This window comes from Stegostoma tigrinum, chromosome 26 (genome assembly GCF_030684315.1).
Source record: "Stegostoma tigrinum isolate sSteTig4 chromosome 26, sSteTig4.hap1, whole genome shotgun sequence".
Taxonomy (NCBI): Eukaryota; Metazoa; Chordata; class Chondrichthyes; order Orectolobiformes; family Stegostomatidae; genus Stegostoma; species Stegostoma tigrinum.
Window position 1 is genome coordinate 41,244,915 of NC_081379.1, and position 23,264 is coordinate 41,268,178.

A 23,264-nucleotide genomic window follows, 5' to 3' on the forward strand; every position below is an offset into this window, starting at 1 on the left:
TCAGCTAGAGAGGATTACACGCAGGCAAGGAAGGAGCTCAAAAATGGTCTGAGGAGAGCCAGGAGGGGGCACAAGAAAGGCTTGGCAGAACGAATTAGGGAGAACACAAAGGCATTTTACACTTATGTGAGGAATAACAGAATGGTCAAAGAAAGAGTAGGGCCGATCAGGGATAGCATAGGGAACTTGTGTGTGGAGTCTGAGGAGGTAGGGGAAGCCCTAAATGAGCTTTTTGCTTCTGTCTTTACGAAAGAAACAAACTTTGTAGTGAATGAAACCTTTGAAGAGCAGGTGTGCATGCTGGAATGGATAGAGAGAGAGGAAGCTGATGTGCTGAAAATTTTGTCAAACATTAAGATTGACAAGTCGCCAGGCCCGGACCAGATTTGTCCTCGGCTGCTTTGGGAAGCGAGAAATGCAATTGCTTCGCCACTTGCGAGGATCTTTGCATCCTCACCCTCAACTGGAATCGTACCTGAGGACTGGAGAGAGGCAAATGTAATTCCTCTCTTCAAGAAAGGAAATAGGGAATTCCCTGGCAATTACAGACCAGTAAGTCTCTCGTCTGTCATCTGCAAGGTGTTAGAAAGGATTCTGAGGGATAGGATTTATGACCATCTGGAAGAGCATGGCTTGATCAAATGCAGTCAACATGGCTTTGTGAGGGGCAGGTCATGCCTCACAAACCTTATCGAGTTCTTTGAGGATGTGACTAGAAAAGTTGATGAGGGTCGAGCTGTGGATGTGGTGTATATGGACTTCAGTAAGGCATTTGATAAGGTTCCCCATGGTAGGCTCATTCAGAAGGTCAGGAAGAATGGGATACAGGGGAACTTAGCTGTCTGGATACAGAATTGGCTGGCCAACAGAAGGCAGTGAGTGGTAGTAGAAGGAAAATATTCTGCCTGGAAGTCAGTGGTGAGTGGTGTTCCACAGGGCTCTGTCCTTGGGCCTCTACTGTTTGTAATTTTTATTAATGACTTGGATAAGGGGATTGAAGGATGGGTCAGCAAGTTTGCAGATGACACAAAGGTTGGAGATGTCGTTGACAGTATAGAGGGCTGTTGTAGGCTGCAGCGGGACATCGACAGGATGCAGAGATGGGCTGAGAGGTGGCAGATGGAGTTCAACCTGGATAAATGCGAGGTGATGCATTTTGGAAGGTCGAATTTGAAAGCTTTAGTACAGGATTAAGGATAGGATTCTTGGCAGTGTGGAGGAACAGAGGGATCTTGGTGTGCAGATACATAGATCCCTTAAAATGGCCACCCAAGTGGACAGGGTTGTTAAGAAAGCATATGGTGTTTTAGCTTTCTTTAACAGGGGGATTGAGTTTAAGAGTCGTGAGATCTTGTTGCAGCTCTATAAAACTTTGGTTAGACCGCACTTGGAATACTGTGTCCAGTTCTGGTCGCCCTATTATAGGAAAGATGTGGATGCTTTGGAGAGGGTTCAGAGGAGGTTTACCAGGATGCTGCCTGGACTGGAGGGCTTATCTTATGAAGAGAGGCTGACTGAGCTCGGACTTTTTTCATTGGAGAAAAGGAGGAGGAGAGGGGACCTAATTGAGGTATACAAGATAATGAGAGGCATAGATAGAGTTGATAGCCAGAGACTATTACCCAGGGCAGAAATGGCTAACATGAGGGGTCATAGTTTTAAGCTGGTTGGAGGAAAGTATAGAGGGGATGTCAGAGGTGGGTTCTTTACACAGAGAGTTGAGAGAGCATGGAATGCGTTGCCAGCAGCAGTTGTGGAAGCAAGGTCATTGGAGTCATTTAAGAGACTGCTGGACATGCATATGGTCACAGAAATTTGAGGGTGCATACATGAGGATCAATGGTCGGCACAACATCGTGGGCTGAAGAGCCTGTTCTGTGCTGTACTGTTCTATGTTCTAAGAGGAATGGTCAATGGATGATTGTTGGGCTGGGGCAGGTTTGTAGTTCTCTAGATGTCAGTCTGGGACCCTTGCTTTTCCTGATATATATTAATGGTCTAACAGGTGACGTCCAGGATACAATTTAAGACTTCCAGATGATACAAAACCTGTGAGCATTGAGCGCTGTTTGAATGTTAGTGTAGAACTTCAAAAGGACGTAGATAAGTTGGTGAGTTGGCAAATGAAGTTTAATGTTGAAAAATGTGAGGTGATACATTTTGGTAAGAAGAACATAGGCAGACATGACAAACTGAAGGGTACCACTTTAAAGGTGGCCGAGGAGCAGAAGGACCTGGAAGAGCATGTGCATAAGTTATTAAAGATGTAAGACTGGTTGAGGGAGCAATGAATAGCACACAGTATCCCAGATGTTTTAACAACAGGGCTATACAGTACAAGGGCAAGAAGGTTATACTGGACTTATACACCACACTACATTAGACAATAAAATAAAACCAGGAACTAGGGAAGCCGTCGGTGTGTTTTCTTGACTGCAGCATCGATATGGCTGGGCCAGGACAGACTGTTGGTGATATTTACTCCTAGGAACTCTTCACCACCTCCACCTCAGCCCCATTGACCAGACTGGGGGTGGGTGGGGGGGGGGGGGGGGGGTGCCCTCCACTTCGCTTCCTGAAGTCAATGACCAGCTCCTTCATCTTGCAGACATTGAAGGCGAGTGTGTTGTGATTGCACCATGTCACCAAGCTCTCTACCTCTTTCCTGTACTCTGTCTCATGGCTGGTTGACATCCAACCCCTATGGTTGGTGTCATCAGCAAATTTGTGAATGCAGTTAGAGCAGAATTTGGCCACACAGTTATGAGTATATGGAGGAGTATAGTAGGGGATCGATGTTGAGGATTATTGCGAAGGAGGTGCTGTTGCCTATCCTTACTGCTGCAGTCTGCGGCTCAGGAAGTCAAGGATCTAGTTGCAGAGAGGGGAGGGGAGTCCTAGGTCTTGGAGTTTGGAGATGAGTTTGGTTGGAATTATAAGAACCAAAAGAACTGCAGATGCTGTAAATGAGGAAGAAAAACAAAGTTGCTGGAAAAGCTCAGCAGGTCTGGCAGCTTCTGTGGAGGACTTAACAGAGTTAAAGTTTCGGGTCCGGTGGCCCTTCCTCAGAAATTGTTCTGAGGAAGGGTCACTGGACCCGAAATGATAACTCTGTTTTCTCCTCCACAGATGTTGCCAGACCTGCTGAGCTTTTCCAGCAACTTTGTTTTTGTTCTTGGTTGGAGTTATGGTGTTGAAGGTGGAGCTGAAGTCAACAAAGCCTGACATGGGTGTCTTTGTTATTCAGATATTTCAGGGATGAGTGCCGGGCCAGAGAGATGGCGTCTGCTATTGCTGTTAGGCAAGTCCAGCCTCAGCTACAGTACTGCATTCAGTTATTTGCATCATATTTTAGGAAATGTTAGAAGGCACTGAAGAAAATGCAGAAGAGGTGCCCAAGAATTGTTCCGGGGTTGAGGAATTCTTGTTACCAACATGGGTAGGAGAAGTTGGGGCTGCTTTCCTTGGAAAACAGAACGCTGAGAGGATTTTGATACAAGTATTCAAAATAGTGAGGGGTCTGGGCTGAACAAATGGAGAGAATATGTTCCCATTTGTCAAAGGATTAAGAAGGAGGAGACACAAGATTAGAAACAATTAGTAAAAGAAGCAAACGTGATATAAGGGAAAAACATTATCATGTAAGGAGTGGGTAGGGTCTGGAATGAATTGCCGAAGACTAAAATGAAGGCTGCATTCATTGAAGCATTCGAAAGGGAATTAGATAGTTATTTGAAAAGGAACAATATGCAGGGTTATGCGAAGAAGACAGGAGAATGATGCTCAGTGAGACACTCACTTGGACAGGCCAAATGGTGTCTTTCAGCATTGTAACAATTCTGATGTTACACTATATAAATGCAATTCTATCCTTTTCATTTTAAGCACATTCTCCACACATTGGCCACCATGTCTGAGCCACTCTGTTGTTTGGTCCTTAGTAACTGCAGAACATTCCCAATATTAGAACTGTGTAATGGAAAAGCCACCAGGTGCCTTTCCCAGCCAATAAGATAAAAGCCTCACTCTAAAAGCACAGTTAGAAACATGGAATGATCCCCACCTGTCTTTTCAGAAAGTTTTATTGTGTTCCTGGAGGAGGCGCTCTTCATCAGGCTGCTAGTTGCTGGCAATGCGTGGTCGGTTAGTATGGAAACCTGCAGAAAAGGATCAGCGTTATCAGCACTGTTCGAATCTTCGGGTTAAGTGGTGTCATCATCGCCATGAATTGCTCATGAAGGAACATTGTGTCAATAGGCTGGGGGGCGGGGGGAGATGGGGCGCTGGTCAAGGGGATTCATACACAAGACATATTCATAAACGAAAGGGATTAGACAGAGTCTTTCCTCGAGAAGTTGGCTGAGCATATTCTCGGTTCACAGTAGAGAACATTTCAAGCTACAGCTGACCTGGAAATGTTTGATGATGACAGCTCGCCTCAGCCAACAAAATGAGTTTGGTAAAGAAACACATCATCCTGAATTGAGATTAAACTGAATGGTCACTCCAATGTGAAACCATTCCTGATATCACAGCCCGACTAAAAGTAGACCCATTGGAGCTAAACCTCAGTTACCTGTAGTTTCAGATAAGGTGTGACTGGACAGTGGAGGGTCATTCAGTCTCTGATTTACCTGTAGCTGACTCAGCTGAGCATCAATGGAGTCCATCAGATAGTCACAGTGGTCTTTCAGGGGCTGCAATACAGTTTCACTTTGAACATGACTCTCCACCTCCATCCTGCACTGGGGAAAATGGAAACTATTTCAAATCAGCAGTATCTGCACTTAATTGATTATTTTGAAAATTTAAAAAGCTGAGTTTTCTGAAAAAAAAAACGAACTAGACATTGTTGTAACCCTTTGAAAAGAGGGCAAGGCTTTTCCTACAATCCCTACAGCACAGAAGCAGGTCATTTGCCCAACAAGTCCACACTGATCCTCTGAAGAGCATCCCACTGAGACCCTTCCCCTACCACTGCATTTCCCATGGCCAATCCACCTAGCCTGCACATCCCTGAACACTGTGGGCAATTTAGCATGGCCCATCCACCCAGCCTGTACATCTTTGGACTGTGGGAGGAAACCGGAGCACCTGAAGGAAACCCTCGCAGACACGGAGAGAATGTGCAAACTCCACATTGGCAGTCGCCCGAGGGTGGAATCAAACCTGGGTCCCTGGTGATGTGAGGCAGCAGTGCTAACCACTGAGCCACCATAAAACCCTCATAATTCAATAATAAGGATTTTGATCATCCTTTTCAGCTCCTAAGATGTTGTGAAATTAAATTTCACTCACTTTATTGGCTAACAGAGCACCTGGGGCCTAAAATTCAGCAGGAAGTCTGCTTCTATAACGTGTGGAACATCGTCTGCCAGAGAATCGTGTCAGGCACTGTGCTAAGGACAAAGGGACTAGAATCATTCATTCAGACTCAGGGCACAGGTGAGTGCTACAAATCTCCAGCATTTGTTGTTTTCTGTTCACATTCCAGCATCAGCAGTAATCTTCCCCTGAAAGTCAGATGCCAGGATGGACTAAAAGCGAAATGTTGCGAGCTGAATTAGTGAGATAACTAATTTATGACAAATATCAGTGTTGCAACCACACTTAGAATCTGAGTTATCGAGATGTACAGCACCTTTGGTCCAATTTGTCCATGTTGAACAGATATCTTAAATTAATCTAGTCCCATTTGCCAGCATTTGGCCCATATGCCTCCAAACCCTTCTTATTCATATACCCATCCAGATGCCATTTAAATGTTGTAATTGTACCAGCCTCCACCACTTCCTCCGGCAGCTCATTCCAGACACACACCTCTGTGTGGAAATATTGCCCCTTAGGTCTCTTTCAAATCTTTCCCCTCTCACCATAAACCTATGCCCTCTAATTCTGGGTTCCCTTGCCCTGCAGAAAAGACCTTGCCTGTTCACCCCATCCATGCCCCTGATGATTTTATTGAACCTCTATAAAAGGTCACCCTTCAGCCTCTGACACACCAGGGAAAATAGCCCCAGACTATTCGGCGTCTCCCTGTAACTCAAACCCTCCAACCGTGGCCACACCCTTGTAAATTCTTTCTGAACCATTTCAGTTTCACAACTTCTTTGCTTCAGCAGGGAGACCGGAACTGAACGCAGTATTCCAAAAGTGGCCTAACCAATGTCCGTACAGTCACAACATGACCTCCAACTCCTATACTTAATGCACTGACCAATAAAGGCAAGCGTACCAAAGACGTCATAAATTTTAAGAGCCAAAAGAACTGCAGATGCTGTAAATCAGGAACAAAAAACAAAGTTGCTGGAAAAGCTCAGCAGGTCTGGCAGCATCAGTGGAGGAGAAAGAAAGAGTTAACGTTTTGGGTCCGGTGACTCTTCCTCAGAAGCTCATAAATTTTATCCTCCTAATAACACTGCAACAGAGTCCAATCAATCACTAGTGTGAGGATGATGTAAACTGGAATTGTGATCAGAGATAATGGGAACTGCAGATGCTGGAGAATCCAAGATAACAAAGTGTGAAGCTGGATGAACACAGAGGGTCTGATGAAGGGTCCAGGCCCGAAACGTCAGCTTTTGTGCCCCTGAGATGCTGCTTGGCCTGCTGCGTTCATCCAGCTTTACACCTTGTTATCTTGAAATGGAATTGTGTTGAGCAGATTTTAAAATTATACATAAATTATATGCAAAGTACTGTAGATGCTGGAAATCTGAAATAAAGGCAAGTGCTGGAAGTACTCAGGTCAGGCAATAACTGTGGAGATTGAAAGGGAGTTTACCTTTTAGCTTGGTGATCTTCCATCAAACCTGAAGTATGCAGAACAACGAATTAAAACGCAAATTTGTAATTGATCTTAGTTAATAGCAGTCACCCAGCTGTAACTGCATATCCACACAGTGACAATCAAGCGGCTGACTGGAGGACCACCGGTCAGTTGGCAGGAGATTATCCAAGACCGCATAGCTCAGCGCAGTCAAGTCAGCTCAGCGTTCCGGATTTTTTGTTTCTGGGACCACAGAGGGCTGGAATTCTCTCCAGGCGAGAGAGTGGTGGCAAGTGATCCTGGAAGAATTAATCTGACTTTAAAATAAAGCCATCGCTCTTTCTGAGTCAGAATTAATACCTCATGCATGGTATTATTGAAAAAACATACATTTTAAGCTTCGACAAAATGTGCCTTTTTCAGGAATACTCAAGTTCTGGCAGGTGTTTCATCTTCTAAGTAGAATAGAAACAATTGATTTTCAGGGGAGTTTAATGTAAAACTTTTGCTCCTGAAGACATGCATGGCAGATTTTATCATCCTACATTATTAATTATGCAAGTCTGGGTTAAACAAACAGATATTGGAGTGACATGGTGGCTCAGTGGTTAGCACTGCAGCTTCACAGCACCAGAGATCTGGGTTCAATTCTACCCTCAGGCGACTGTCTGTGTGGAGTTTGCACATTCTCCCCGCGTCTGTGTGGGTTTCCTCCCACAGTCCAAAGTTGTGCAGGTTAGGTGGATTGGCCACACTAAATTGCTCATAGTGTTCAGGGATGCTTAGCTTAGTTCGGTTATAAGGTGAAGGGTCTGGGTGGGATGCTCTAAGTATCTATGTGAACTTTACAAAGCTGGCTGGAAAATGAATGTCACCCTGCGATGTTGCAGTGCCCAGTTTCTGCCACAGGAGGGACTTGGTGAGCTATTCACCTTTGCTCTGTTAAAGGTAAGTTTCTGTTCTGTAGCAAAATAAAATCCCTTTCTGCATTTGATAGTAGGAACTGCAGATGCTGGAGAATCTGAGATAACAAGGTGTAACGCTGGATGAACACAGCAGGCCAAGCAGCATCAGAGGAGCAGGAAGGCTGACGTTTTGGGCCTAGACCCTCTTCAGGCTCAAAATCTCAGCCTTCCTGCTCCTCTGATGTTTCTGGTCGAGACCCTTCTTCAGAAATTTTTTTTCCTGAAGGAGAAGGGTCTAGACCTGAAACGTCAGCTTTCCTGCTCCTCTGATGCTGCTTGGCCTGCTGTGTTCATCCTGCTCTACACCTTTCTGGTGTCCCTTTCTGCATTTGATTGCCGACATCAACATCTAATACTGACCAGGTCAGATACACCACAGCTGAGAGGTAGAGCAAACCTCACTCATGGACCAAAATCAAAATAACAAAAACTTGTTAGAAATAGGAAGTAAAGATGCTGGAAATGCTCAGGTTAATGCATTTAGGGAGAAGGAAAGAATTGACATTTACATAGCGCCTTTCATGTACTCAGCTTGATCCAAAGGGCATTACAGCCAATGAAGTGTTTTTGAAAAGAGACTACCACTTGTAACGCCGAGAAACATACACAAATTGTACGCAGCATGGCACCACAGACAGGAACGTGTCATTAACCAAGGAACTTGTTTTACTGATATTGGTAAAGAAATACATAACAGCTAGGGAAGGAAGGAAAATGTGGTTAAAAATGAAGATCAGTGACGAAAATACTGTGCAATGCACTAAATAGGCCAAGATAGCATTCAGCTTTGTAACACACCTGTATTGTTTGCCAGTCTAATTGGAAGGGCAGGAAGATTGGGACTAAGTAGACATCTTCAAAATGCTCACACAGGTACAGATGGCTGCGTGACCAACTTCTGAGCTGTGTTAACCAATTTCATCAAATGAAAGAAGCCTGCTGGATAAAAAGGCAGGTGGAAAGCCATTAAAATGTAATTGCTCCACAGTCAAATCAATCTCTGAAATAAATTTCACCTCAACAGTGCGAGAATTTCTTTGTGGGAGATGTTACAAAGGCAAAAATTGCTGGAAAAACTCAGCAGGTCTGACAGCATCAGTGCAGCAAATCAGTATCATCCACTTTAGTCAGTCCCAGTTGTGTTTCTCTCTGAGGCAGATTGTAGGTAAGATCTTTATAATTATTTTAACAGTCTCTTTCAGAAGCCTGGAAAGTCTGAGTGACTGTCAGACTGGTAACCATTTTGGCAGAGGGTACCAGTTTTACCCCTACAGTGGGGATTTCTGGGATAGCCAACTTTCTTAACTTGGGCAGAACCGGCATTTCAGCTCTGAATCCCTTACTATTAATAGCTTGGGTATCATCATTGACCAGAAACTGAAGTGGACTAGCCATATAAATACTGTGACTACAACAGCAGGTCACAGGCTGGGAATTTTGCAGTGAGTAACTCACCTCCTGACTCCCCAGAGTCTGTCCACCATCTAAAAGGCATGAGCCAGGAGTGTGACGGAACACTCCCCACTTGTCTGGAAGAGTGCAGTTCTGATGACATTCAAGAAACTTGACGCCATCCAGGTCAAAGCAGCCCGCTTCATTCACACCTTCAACATTCATTGTCTCTACCACCAGCTCACGGCAGGAGCAGTATGTATCATCTACAAGATGCACTGCAACAATTCACCAAGGCTCCTTCTTCAGCAGAATCCAAACCCACAACCTCCAGCACACAGAAGAACAAGGGAAAAAGTTCTAAGTTCAACACCAGCTGCAAGTTCCTCTCCAAGTCACATACTGTACTGCACCCTACTTTGGCATAAGCACCTTTCCTTTGTCGTCCGAGAGTCAGAATCCAAACCCCCACCCCCTCCCCATGTTGAAGTATTCAACCCATGTGGACATTAGTGCTTTAAGACAGTAACTTTCTATCACCCAAACATGGGCGACCAAGGATGGTCACTGAACGCTGCTTTTGACTGGATTGCAAATATGTATTAGAAGGAATGTTTTGTGTGTTGGTCCGAACAGCATGCCTGACATTACATTATCGTGTTTGTCAAGCTGGAGTGTTTCGATGTCTACCAGAACAGCCAGGCACTTCTCACCATCCAGCTAAAACTCTGCACAGATCTGAATGCCCAACAATTTTGTTTGCACATTGCCCCTCTGTTCATTGATCAACTTGGCTCATGGTTCAACAATAATTTGTTTTTAAAATGTTCATGCTCACGTTGAAATCAATTAGTTGTCTCACTTCTCCCTCCTTGAAGCAACAGTGTTGGTACCACGTGTGCACTGAACTCAAAGTGCTGTGTGTTCATCTGTTACGCCCAGTCTCAGGGGTGGTGTTGTGGTCCCAGACAGTACTTCAAAACACTAAGCTTCCAGGTAAAGGGTGAGTCTGTGGGGTGGGGGTGCATTGGATCCCCTTGTTTATTGATCCAGCTTCTTAGCCACAACAAAGTTAATTTGAAAAGGATCCCTTTCCAGATACCTTTCTCTCAGACATAAATTAATATGATTTAAAAGGAAGCAAATTAACCAGACTTTCTTGAATGATCAAAAACGTGAGTTTATTAGCTACTAAATGTGAGAAGAAATAGTGCAACACAGACACAGATTTGAGATACGAATCAATTCCAATGACTGATGAACGTTAAAACAAAAGGTACAGCTCAATCTGAGATGACAAGGTGTGGAGCTGGATAAACGCAGCAGGCCAAGCAGCATCCGAGGAGCAGGAAAGCTGACGTTCCGGGCCCAGACCGTTGTTTGTGCTATTTGGTTCCCTGCTGAGGAGGTTGGGTTGTTAGCCTCTCATTATCTACTTGTTTTTAATCTCTTTGAAATTTCCCTGACTTTGTCACAGAGTCAAACAGCACAGAATCAGACCCTTTGGTCCAAAAATTTGTCTTGTGTTGTCTCAACTCATTTTGCTAATTGATGAATCTCAGCTTCTATCCCTCATCTTGTACATCTAGGTACATGTGTGTTTGACAGTGATTTTTCCTACACTCCCTAAAATGGTACCTTTCCTCCACTCACTGATTCTTCTGTCAAATGTGCCAACTTTCATTGGATGTCCAATGGGGCAAATAGCCTTGCTCTGCATCTGGGTCACTTTGTCCACATCCAGTTGGCTCCCTCTTGTCATAATCTGGTCCACAGATTTGTCCACCATGTTCATGCCAAGTACAAAGTGCCTCATCTCTACCTATAACTTGTTCAGATTCTGTAAGTAGGTAATCAGTGTTAATGAGCCAGAAGGAATGCACCCAAGCTGGTAGACAGACTTTCAAAATTCCTGTTTTTATTTCACCAATATCTATAAACGTACACAGACATTTCCACTTTCTGTGTCCCTTTTTCTGTAATATACCATGTCTCCAGGTTAAATTTTATTTCTAGTCTGATAATGATGCAGCAAGGCTTGCTACATTTTCTGAAACCTCAGCCTTAATTAACACCCCTCCCGCACACAAGACATTCAAGTACTCAGAAGAAGCGAAGCTAACTATAGTCCCTTCTAGAGCCAGGGGATGATCATTCGTTCCTGAAGGAATTTTTGCATTTCTCCCAAAAACAATTAACATGGACTGTAGCCTACAAACGTTCACAGTGAATTTTTGCATGGACTACACATGAGAGGGCAGGTGTTAATTTATAACATTGGTTTGTGCACTCAATTTTATGAAGCATTTAATTCGTTCCCACCTGATTTCTTTCATACACTATTACTAAAGCAACTCTCTGTTGCTGTACTTAGTGCTGCAATGTTCATTATTGGCATTCAAGAGGGCACTGGATGCTTTTTTGAACAAAAAAATAATGTGCAAAGGTATGGGGAGAAAACAAGACCTTGGCATCAGGCAATGATGCTCATTTAACAAGCTGGTACAGACACAGTGGGCCAAGTGGCCTCCTGCAGAGCCATAATACTTCTGTCATTATGTTTAAAAAGAACTGAAAAAAAACTGTGGCTGCTGTAAATCCAAAACAGAGCAGACGTTACTGGAAAAGCTCAGCAGGTCTGGCAGCATCTGAAGAGAGAAACCAGGGTTAATGTTTTGGCTAACCCTTCCTCAGAGCGGCATTATGTGATATTTTCACACACTTCCCTAAATTCATCACATTCCCCCTCCTAAACTTTCTCAATTAGGAATTTAGACAATGCTCCCTATCCATTTCCCCAGTACCTTGTCCACAATAACTCATTGTACTATATCATATTGCAGAGTTACTAAATCTAGTTGCCATTTCTACCAAATGCAAAATGAAGATGATTTTCCCTTCTTTTATACCTCAGGCCCATTGCTACAACACAGGGTCGGAAAGCCGAGGATCCAGCATGTACTTCTTTTTAAGGCTTCTGACATTTGTTCCAAAATTTCACTTCTTTCTGAAAACTAAACTCTAGTTAATACCAGGGTAAAGTCCAACAATTTAAAGGAAAATGATGAGTTGGAATTTTCAAGTAAAATTTTTACAATCTTGCATCTCGTCTGTTAAATTCTATTATATATTCTTCTACAGAATACCCATCCTGTTTTTAAATTTCTCAAAGCCTGGCCATTACTGCATATGCAGATAATATTCTAACTCTTATCTTTGTCATCAATGTTACCATGACTTTTAAGAGAATGTCCATTAGTTTCCTCTGTGGCTAATTGAGCCTCTAGCTCCGAAGAACTTTACACCAGATGCTTCTAGTACAAAGTAACAATGGGTCTTACCCCTTGCTTTTGTTTTGTTTCTATGTAACATATATCCACTTAATTGTTGCACTGATCATAATGTTCAGCTCCACAAAACATCGCTGGGAAGTTGTATCCCAACATTTTGCATTTGGTTTCATCTCCAAACTAACCCAATGACAATCTTCCGTCTGAAGAAAATGCTTTGATTCCAATATTTACCTTTTGGTTATCTCCCTCCGCCACTAAATATCAACGGGGATCCGATGAGACTGAATCCAGAACATATTCCGCGGTAAGTAGGATTTATTAACTACACAGTTTTATAGCTCCTCCTACATACCAGTCCCATGTAGATCCTCTGCATATCTTAACCAGTCAATTAATCAATCCATTAACCCCAATCACATGCTTTACAACTTGCTATATTAACCACTGAGCTGAGGAGTATATGTGCATGTTTAATAAATCGTGTCACCAAACGTATGTGGACAAGTGCCTTGTGGTATTATCACTAGACACTTATTTCAGAGAGCCAGCTAATGTCCGGAGGACCTGGGTTCAAATCCTGCCATGGCAAATGGTGGAATTTGAATTCAATAAAAATCTGGGATTAAGAGTCTAATGATGACCATGAAATCATTGCCGATAATCAGGAAAAACCCATCTGGTTCACTAATGTCCTTTAGGGAATCTGCCAGTCTGGTCTATATGTGACTCTCAATGTGGTTAACTCTCAACTGGGTGATAAGCACTGGCCTGGCCAGCACTGTCCATGTCCAACAAATGAATTTTAAAGAAGTGCCCCTGCTACCCCCACCCGTGTACAAAATCTGCTATTCATTCCCACACCTGACCCCAGGGCCACAACGATGTGGTTGACTCTAAACTGCCCTCTGAAATGTTCAGCGGGCCACTCAACCGTAGGCTCCATTTTCCGGCATTATTTTCTCAATCAGGGAGGGACAATACACTCCTTAATTGCCAGCAATGCCAACATCCAAGCAGAAATACTACAGAAGATCCTGCAGTCTACCTGACAAATTAAACAACGCAGACCAGTGGTCTGGTGCAATTCAATAATGTGAATAAATGTAGCAGTCAATTCCCAAGGTCAGCGTGAAAGAACACAAAGAGCTTCAAATCTCACAAGTGATACAGGAATCAAATATTGCCTAAAGGGCAGATCTGTCACTAAAAGGAGAGCAATGTTGGGCAGACAGTGACAAACTGATTGCCCAAGATGGAGCCTTTTAAAGAAGGGACTTGGGTCATTAATGAGATAGCAAGAACTGCAGATGCTGGAGTCGGAGTCAACACAGTGTGAATCTGGAGGAACACAGCAGGTGAGGCAGCATCAGGGGAACGGTTCTGAAGAAGGGTCCCGACCTGAAATGTTGACTCTCCTGCTCCTCTGACACTGCCTCACCTGCTGTGTTCCTCCAGTTCTACACTATGTTGGGTCATAAATGGCATGTAACATCACCATAGTCCCAGATGACCACAGGGTCCCTCATTAGAAAGAGAGGACAAGTGGTGAATTTAATCTGAGGGTCACCACTCCTCACTTGAGGGGCGAGGTTGAGAAGGTAACCCCAGCTGGTACAGGAATTGAACACGCACTGGTGTCACTCTGGATCACACAAACCAGCTCTCCAGCCAAGTGAATGAATTAAGCCCCTACTAGGGTCATTACCCCTTGGAAGACTGGAAAAGAGGTGGCAAAGGTTGTCCATGCAATCTATCAAGGAACTGAGTCTAGTCTGAAGAAGGCGAGAGAAGTGCTGAGCCAGTTAGATGTGAGCAATGAGATTAAGGAGGACACCAGTCAGCAGTGTGCTTGCAAAACATAACAAGCAGAGCAATTGAAAAATTGATTTTGCTAGCCCTAGAAAGGATAATGTATTTATATTTAATTACTACTCAGACTGTTGGGAGTTAGGACAGTTAACATCAACAACTATGAGTGAGATCATCAAACCCCTGCAACGACACTTTAGTCATTATGACATTTCTGACATGGTGAGGGTTGACAACAGCTCCAGTTCTCCGGTGGAAAGTTCAGACTTTCCATGAATACTGGGAATTTCAGCTTCAAGACATTATAGCTTCCAGAAGTTGCTGGAAAAGCTCAGTAGGTCTGACAGCATCTGTGAAGAACAAAATCAGAGTTAACTTTCCAGGACCCTTTCTCACAACTGTTACTTCTGATTTTTTCTTCACAGATGCTGCCTGACCTGCTGAGCTTTTCCAGCAACTTCTGTTTTTGTTCCAGAAACAATACAGTCTTTTTAAAAATGACTTGGACATGTTGTGTTGCTGTTATATTGGCAAAGAACCTGGAGTCCTTGCAACAACAGTAAAATAGGGCAGAAATTATAAGCTTCAAAATAAACCAAAGAATTATAGGAGCCAATATACACACAGAGTGATCACACAAACTGCTATAATCAAATCTGCAATTTTTGGTGGCTAATGGATAAGTGTTGACCAAGGCCCCTGGGAAAAATCCGTGGCTCAACTTCAAAAAACGTGGAGAGAATCTTATACGTCCACTCAAGAGGACGGAAAAGCTCTCAGTTTGATGTTACATTCAGAATATATGAACATGAGGGAGTGAAATAATACAATCCAACTTTGAGGAGGTGAACACAAAATGCTGAATCCCAGTGGATCACAGTTTTCCAAGACCACAGGGTAAAAACAGTATTTAAAAAAGTAGCTAAAAGTCAGTAATCTCATTCAGGCTGGAATTTTTTTTAAAAAACAGAGCTGACCTAAACACCGATTTTATGGGACAAGCCAAGTTTTTAAGCTACTGATAACCTTTCAGCTCCGAGATCCAGGTTCCCTGAACTGAAACACAACCACGAGCTTCTCTCTTGAACTGCTGTTGCCCAGGTAACCTGTACCATAAAAGCGCAAACAATAATCTGACATCAGTCTTTCTTTAGGTCAACGGCAAACGACTCCTTTGTTGTTCATTTTGGGTTTTTGAAATGGCGATTTCAAATGCGGTTACACGTAGCATTGCAAAAACGTTCAGAATTTGCAGTGTCCCACAGGTTAAAGAGGAGTGACTGTGTACAAAACCACCAGATTGCCAGCGGCCCTACTGATCAAATAAGCAGCTTATAACAGCTCTGACCACATGGCTTCCGGCACATGAAGGCAAAAATTAAGATCTCCTAAAAGGGATATTTTAAATGAAAATGCAAATGAATTGTGTGACGGACAGGTCAAGGAGGTGGGATGAGGTTAGTAGGTAGGATATGGAGGTACGGCTTGGGGTGGGAGGAAGGGATGGGAGAGAGGAAGAACAGGTTAGGGAGGCAGAGACAGGCCGGACTGGTTTTGGGATGCAGTCTTCCCTGGACTGAACTATCCCCTCCCTACCTCTCCACCTATACTCTCCTCTCCACCTATCTTCTTTTCTCTCCATCTTCGGTCCGCCTCCCCCTCTCTCCCTATTTATTCCAGAACCCTCTCCCCATGCCCCTCTCTGATGAAGGGTCTAGGCCCGAAACGTCAGCTTTTGTGCTCCTGAGATGCTGCTTGGCCTGCTGTGTTCATCCAGCCTCACATTTCATTATCTTGGATTCTCCAGCATCTGCAGTTCCCATTATCACTTCCTCTGCAGTTCTCATTATCACTTCCTCTGCTGGCCGTTTTGGAGCTGGGAGCAGAGCACCTGTTTGGGGAATCTCGTGTCTTTTTGTTTCACATAGCTTTTTTACAGGAACCATCCAAAATTGCCACTAACTATTTAAAGTAAACTATTTCTAATTTTAAAGAGTATTTTGACAGGGTAAAGGTAAGTGAGTAAGATTGCTAATATTGAACAGATGAATATTGATTAGATTAGATTAGATGCTCTACAGTGTGGAAACAGGCCTTTCGGCCCAACAAGTCCACACCGCCCCTTGGAGCATCCCAACCAGACCCATCCCCCTGAACAGTAGGTGCAAATTAGCATGTCTGATCCACTTAGCCTGCACACCCTTGCACTGTGGGAGGAAACCAGAGCACCCGGAGGAAACCCACTTTTTTTTTTATTGCTTTTTCCTCTTTTTAATGCTCATCTGTTTGCTTGTATACTTCAAACCTTTCCTAACAGCAGAACATTAATAACTGAAGCTGGAATTTACAATGATAGAAGCAGTAGGCAAGCATGTAAAATATCAGGATCAAAGACGTTAAATGATTCAAAGAAAACTGACTGATGCCTCCTATTAATTGTTGAGAGAGATACCAGGGAACGTGTGAAGGGCTTTATCTGGTATTGTTGCCAAAAATGTTATTAGTTTTTATTGCTCCCTTACTGAGTCACCCAAACAAAGGTGACACACAAGTTGAAAGTTGTGGTTAATTTGAAGTGCTGATGGTCAGTACATATGTCCCAGAGAGGGAGCAAAGGGTAAAGATCCATAGTGCTGTGTTGGAAGAGCAGGATAGAATGCTGTATTGATTGGGAGTCTGTAATCAGTAATTACAACAACCACAAATGAAAGTAGTGAAGGGTGTACTCTCTATCTGATGCGAGGATAAGTGATAATTTGAGATGATTGGAGACAAACTTGAAAAGGGCAGGGTACGTTGAGATCCATAGCTGAAACTGGGAGGAGGATCTGTGGAGTAATTATTCGGAGTTAGGAACAAAAAGATATGCCTTGTGCAAATTCCCATAAAGACAGATATAGCAATCACCTAGATTCCCTATTACTACTGCATTCCTATTCTGCTCATCTGAGGCAACACCTTGGGTGTCTAACCTTTTCCCTCTCCAGCACAAGTGTGCTGACCATCAATAGTTCAAATTGACAGCAAGCTTCAAACTATGCACCACTTTTGTTTGGTTTGAGAAAGAATGATTGCTTATTGTTGAACACCAGTACCGGAGCAGGAAAGATGGGTCTAGCGTCCAAAGAGAAAGCATAGACAGATGGCTAAGGATTTAAACTACTAATATGGAAGGATCGAGAAATTAAACCTAAATATAAACCAAACAGGAAAGCAGAGTTTAGACTAAACTAGACATGGATAAAAATGGCAGGGAATAAATGTAGAACAGGAATAAATATAGTAAAAGGATGATTAAAAATAAAGTACAAGGAGCAACAGTAAAAATCTGCCTGCACAGTAATACACAAAGTGCACATCATAAAACAAGGCACCTGGAAACATTGCACAAAGCAGATATGGTTTGGGCTTCTCCTTATTTATCCTTTTATAGAATGCGAGTGTTGGTGGCAAAGCCAGAATTTGTAATCCATCCTGAATTTCCCTTCAACAGAATGGCTTGCTGGGTCATTCAAAAATTAATATTGCTCTGAGTCTGAGGTTACATGCAGGCTTGGGGGTTGGTTAGCTCATTTGTGATGCAGAGTGATATCATCAGCATAGGATCACTTCCCATGTGGGCAGAGGTCAACATGAAAGGTCTGCCTTCTCAACCTCACCACTTGCCCGAGATGTGGTGACCCTCAAGTTAAACCATCACCAGTCCTTTCTTTTGCTGGCATGAGAGCGGACTATGGTGACTACACAGACCCAAAAGACATTAGTGAACCAAATGGCTTTTTGTGACAACTTGGATAGTTTATGAAACATCAGGACAGGGAATTAAACATTTCAGGGTATAATGTATCTGAAGGGGAAGAAAAGTACTTGCACTTCTAAATGATAAAGACGGTGGAAAAAAATGTCATCAGTGAGATGTAAAAAGAATCCATGTGGATGGAGATTTAAAAAAACGTTAAGATCAGTCACATTGTTAATCATTCCGACAGCATCACTGAATCAAAATCTTGGAACTCCCTCCTCAGTAGCACTGAGGGTCTACCTATACTAAATGGGCTGCTGTTCAAGAAGTCAGCTCACCACCACCTTTCTAAGGGTAACTCGGAATTGACAATAAATGCTAGCTCAGCCAGCAACATGCAAATCCCATGAATTAATTCTTTTTTTAAAATCAGCGTAATAACAGAAAAGAAGTGGTAGAGAAAATATTCAAAACAATAAGAAAGAAGAATAAAATAAAATAGTTGTGGAGGATATTAAATGCCCCAAAATTATTTGTTCAGAAGTTATAGATGAAAGGCAGAAGGGAATGGAGTTTCTACAATGTATACAGGACTCCTTCCTAATTCACTTACAAGAAATCCAGCAAAAGGGGATGAGCTACAGGAATCTAGGAACAGAAATGAATAAGAACAGGTACAAGACAGATCGAGGGGAATAATCCAGATAATAGTTACCACAATGTATAGGTTTTGAGATAGTAATTGAAAAGGGCATAAACATAAAGAAAATGACCATGATTTGGAGAAAAGACAGTTTAAGGGGTTGAGAATAGGACTTTGGAAAACAAAAAGGACAATATTGACAAGCAATAATGTAGAGTAGCAATATGAAATAGTTAAAACAGTGTTCAGGAAATACCAGAAAACATGCATTCTGCTAAAGCAAGAACATACTTAATACTAAGGAGACACTTTGGATAAATATAACACATCAGTGAAACATTGAGAACAGGGAATGACATATACATGAAATATACTGAAAGCAGAGGAGAACAAGGCAAGGCAGAGGATGATGAGATTAGGACAGAAATCAGAACATCAACATTGGGACCAAAGAGGAATTTTGAAATTAAACGATCGAGGAACAAGAAACAAAGAATAACATATTGGATAGGCAAATAATTTTAAAAAATAATAATCAGATTTGAATGAATTATGAGGATAACCTCATAAGCAATGATAGCTGTTATTTACTGTTTATATGTTTGCTTGTAACACTGTTTTACCTGTCGATAATAATACAGACACTATAAACCACACTGGTGTTAGTCTTATACCAAAAATGGATAACCCCTGCTGGATGGATAGAGGCGTGAACAATGGGGATTTTCTCGGGTTGGTGGCAGAGAGTGGAGTAAAAGCTGGTGACATGTGAGCAGTAGTTGGGTGTTGTGTCTTGAATCTGCAGCTTTTTCATCCAGAAGTAACTGTTAACTCTGAGCCGCACCTGAAACCGAACCCATGCTCACTATGAAAAAATTATTGTTTAAAACACTTGCACAACTTCTAATGATAAAATTCACTACAAATATTTTCCTTACATTGAAGCTCATTTTATGGAGGGATCACAGACATTAGATTGCTCATTGGTGCCCACTGGCAGTGCACTGGATCCACAGTCTGTCAATATTATGCAAAATCATGGGATTAGATCTTCGACATGCTCTTGGTCTCAGAATTTGCTGTGGTGTGTAATTGTTCAAGGTAGAAAAGTCATCCACTCCATTCAGATGTATCACCAGGAAACATAAGAGTGGAACTGATAATAGTAAATTGGAGAGTGGAATAGATGGTAATAAAGGCTCTGGCCACAAACCCAAACAGAGGTCCATAAATGCTGCAGCCTACACAAAATATGGGTGAAGAATCAACACAACAATTACAGGCCAATCTGGGATACAATGAATCTGCACCTGGAAAAACATAAATAACACTCAGCATGGATTTAAAAACCGAAAGAATTGCGGATGCTGTAAATCAGCAACAAAAACAAAGTCGCTGTAAAAGCTCAGCAGGTCTGGCAGCACCTGTGGAGAAGAAAAAAATCAGAGTTAACGTTTCGGATCCAGTGACCCTTCCTCAGAATCCAGAAATGGACCTGAAACGTTAACTCTGATTTTTTTCCCTTCACAGATGCTGCCAGACCTGCTGAGCTTTTCCAGCAACTGTTTTTGTTCAGCATGGATTTGTTAGTTGAGCATCACGTTTGACATGATTAAGTTTTTGATTAAATAACAGAAATGGTTGCTGAAGGTCAGACAACGTTTAAAAGGCATAAATAATGGGAACTGCAGATGCTGGAGAATCCAAGATAACAAAGTGTGAGGCTGGATGAACACAGCAGGCCAAACAGCATCTTAGGAGCACAAAAGCTGACATTTCGGGCCTAGACCCTTCATCAGAAAAGGGGATGGGGAGAGAATTCTGAAATAAATAGGGAGAGAGGGGGAGGCGGACTGAAGATAGATGGAGGAGAAGATAGGTGCAGAGGACAGTATGGGTGGGTAGGTAGGGAGGGGATAGGTCAGTCCGGGGAGGACGGACAGGTCAAGGGGCAGAATGAGGTTAGTAGGTAGGAAATGGAGGTGCGGCTTGAGGTGGGATGAGGGGATGGGTGAGAGGAAGAACAGGTTAGGTAGGCAGGAACGAGCTGGGCATGTTTTGGGATGCGGTGGGGGGGGGGGGGGGAGATTTTGAAGCCGGTGAAATCCACATTGATACCATTGGGCTGCAAGGTTCCCAAGCGGAATATGAGTTGCTGTTCCTGCAACCTACGGGTGGCATCATTATAGCACTGCAGGAGGCCCAGGATGGGCATGTCGCCTAAGGAATGGGAGGGGGAGTTGAAATGGTTCGCGACTGGGAGGCGCGGTTGTTTACTGTGAACTGAGCGTAGGTGTTCTGCAAAGCAGTCCCCAAGCCTCCGCTTGGTTTCCATTTAAAAGGCATCTGGATGGGTACATGAATAGAACGGGTTTAGAGGGATATGGGCCAAATGCTGGCAACTGGGACTAGATTAATTTAGGATATCTGGTTGGCATGGACGAGTTGGACTGAAAAGTCTGTTTCCGTGCTGTACATCTCTATGATTCTCTGTGGTTGATATTGTGCAGACAGCTTTATTATACCTGTTCAGATCTGGTGCAGATGGGACTTGAACCCAGCCCCCTGGCTCAAAGGTAAAGTTACTCCCACTCTGTGGCAAGAGACCTCACGGTTGGTGTTGTATATAGTGATCTTCAGGGGCATTTGATGAAATACCATGTAATAGATGTGTTTAACTTCTCTTGCAGGGTTTGGGCCCGCCTTTATTGGCTGTCCCGTGCGTCCTTGAGAAGGTGATGGTGAGCTGCCTTCTTAAACGGCTGCAGTCCCTGACCTATAGGTAGGCCCACAATGTCATTATGGACGGAATTCCAGGATTTTGACCTGCTGGTACTGCAGGGACGGCGATGTTGAGTGGTTCGAAGGGAAACTTAGACATGGTGGTGTTCGATGTATCTGCTAACCCTTGTCCTTGTAAGAGGATAGTGGCTGTTTGTTTGGAAGGTGAATTTCTGCAGTGTATCTTATGAATAGTACACATTTATTGCTGCTATCGTGAGTGGGTGATGGAGAGAGTGAATGTTTGTGGATGTGGTGCCCATGAAGCAGGCTCCTTCATCCTGGATGGTCTCAAGACATCCAGGACAAAGCAAAATTGAAGCCCAAACGGGTGATGGCAGCTGAGGTGAAAAAAAACTCAAGAGATCAGAGATGTTCTTAATCTTGTGGGAAGTCCTCAGGACCAAAACCACTGCTCTTTTTGATGCATGTATTTCCTCAGGCTAAGATCCCAGCAAACGAAAGATATCAATAATGCACAGGAGACCTATCTCAGCTTGTTTCCTTCCCCTCGCCCAACCTGCTCGATTTTCTCTAACCGCCCTCCCAGCGCCTCTGTAAATTTTCACGGCTCTCTCCTGCCAATTGTACCACACCAGCTAAAGGGGCCTTACTTCTGTGGCGGGCCCTGACACAGCTCGACCTCCAGCGGTTGTCAGGAATAACATGATTTGTGCCATGAGGACACGAGGGAAACGCTCACTCAGGACTTCGACAACTCCTTTTAAAAAGAACGATGCTAACCAGCAGAAAAAAAAATGACAATCCGTTTTCTAAATCACAGCCCACTTCCTAACTCTTCACCGCTCGCTCACTCCACTTTTCCACCCGTCCGCCCTACAGCCAACAAAGCAACTCTTGAAACTTTTAAATCACGGAACCACAAAGTGTCCGAGTGAATAAAGAGACTTTATCCGCTCCGGGCTCCCACCGGAGACGGGCTGCTGCAAGCAGCTCAGAAAGCGCACCCTAGGCGAACGCAACTTGCATTGGGATGGCGCCTTTAACTGGGCAACCAACGGAGTGAGGGGGGGGCTCATCAGTTCGCAATCACTTTGCGTTGCAACTTCGCAAATTTTTTGCAAAAATAAAAGAAATCCAACAGTTCACACAGGGGGTATGGCAATTTTCCATTAAACCATTCCTCTTCACACAGCGACGCACGGTCAGGCAAAAGAAAACACCGAATCCAGCTCCATTCATTCTGATTTTTCTTTTTCCTTACCGTTGTTTTGAAACAATTGCGGACGGTCTTCAAGCGCTTTCTTCTCCCCAGTGGGGCATCTCCGGTCGGGACCCTCTCCCTCGGTAGCTGTGTGTGGGTGTGAGAGAGAGACCGCGCGGCTGATTGACAGCTCCCGGGATGGTCGCCTAGTAACCAAAGGACGCCGGAAGTCCCGGCTCCAGTCGCCAAGCAACAGGAGGACTCCGGAAGCGGCGGGCGGGAATTTGAGCGCCCAGTCAAAGGCAACAGAGAGAAGCTGTAACGTCAACTTAGAAACTCCCTCATGCCCCTATCATCTCATCGGGTAATCAACCCTAGTTAAATACGGAGTGAAGGAGAGGTGCTAGGAGCAACACATGGTGTACCTGGGCATGAGATACTCCACAGAGTTACATGTGACATGTAGCTACATGTTAAACATCGAGAGCAACAGTTTTTGGACCCTGCAGGATTCTAGACTCAATATCGAGTTCAATCGTCCTTACCCAAACTCCCACACACCAGGCTTTGTTATCGCACACAACCCATTGTTAGCCACCAACAGTCCCCATTAAAAGCTCTTCATCCACCTATCCAGATTGTTATCCACTCCTTTGTTAGTCCAACTGTTCTTCTCTCTCTTTGGGCTCTATCCCCACCTAACGT

At 43.6% G+C, this 23,264-nt stretch overlaps 1 protein-coding gene across 1 annotated transcript in view; it reads right to left on the reverse strand.

The window, feature by feature from the left end:
* The window catches only part of LOC125463930 (centrosomal protein of 131 kDa-like), a 72,999-nt gene extending 50,255 nt beyond the window's left edge, over nucleotides 1–22,744 (reverse strand). The window contains exon 1 of the mRNA XM_059655124.1: nucleotides 22,620–22,744. The gene's annotated coding sequence lies outside the window, so the exon portion shown is untranslated. The remainder of the gene's footprint in view (nucleotides 1–22,619) is intronic.
* Nucleotides 22,745–23,264: the final 520 nt, after the last annotated feature.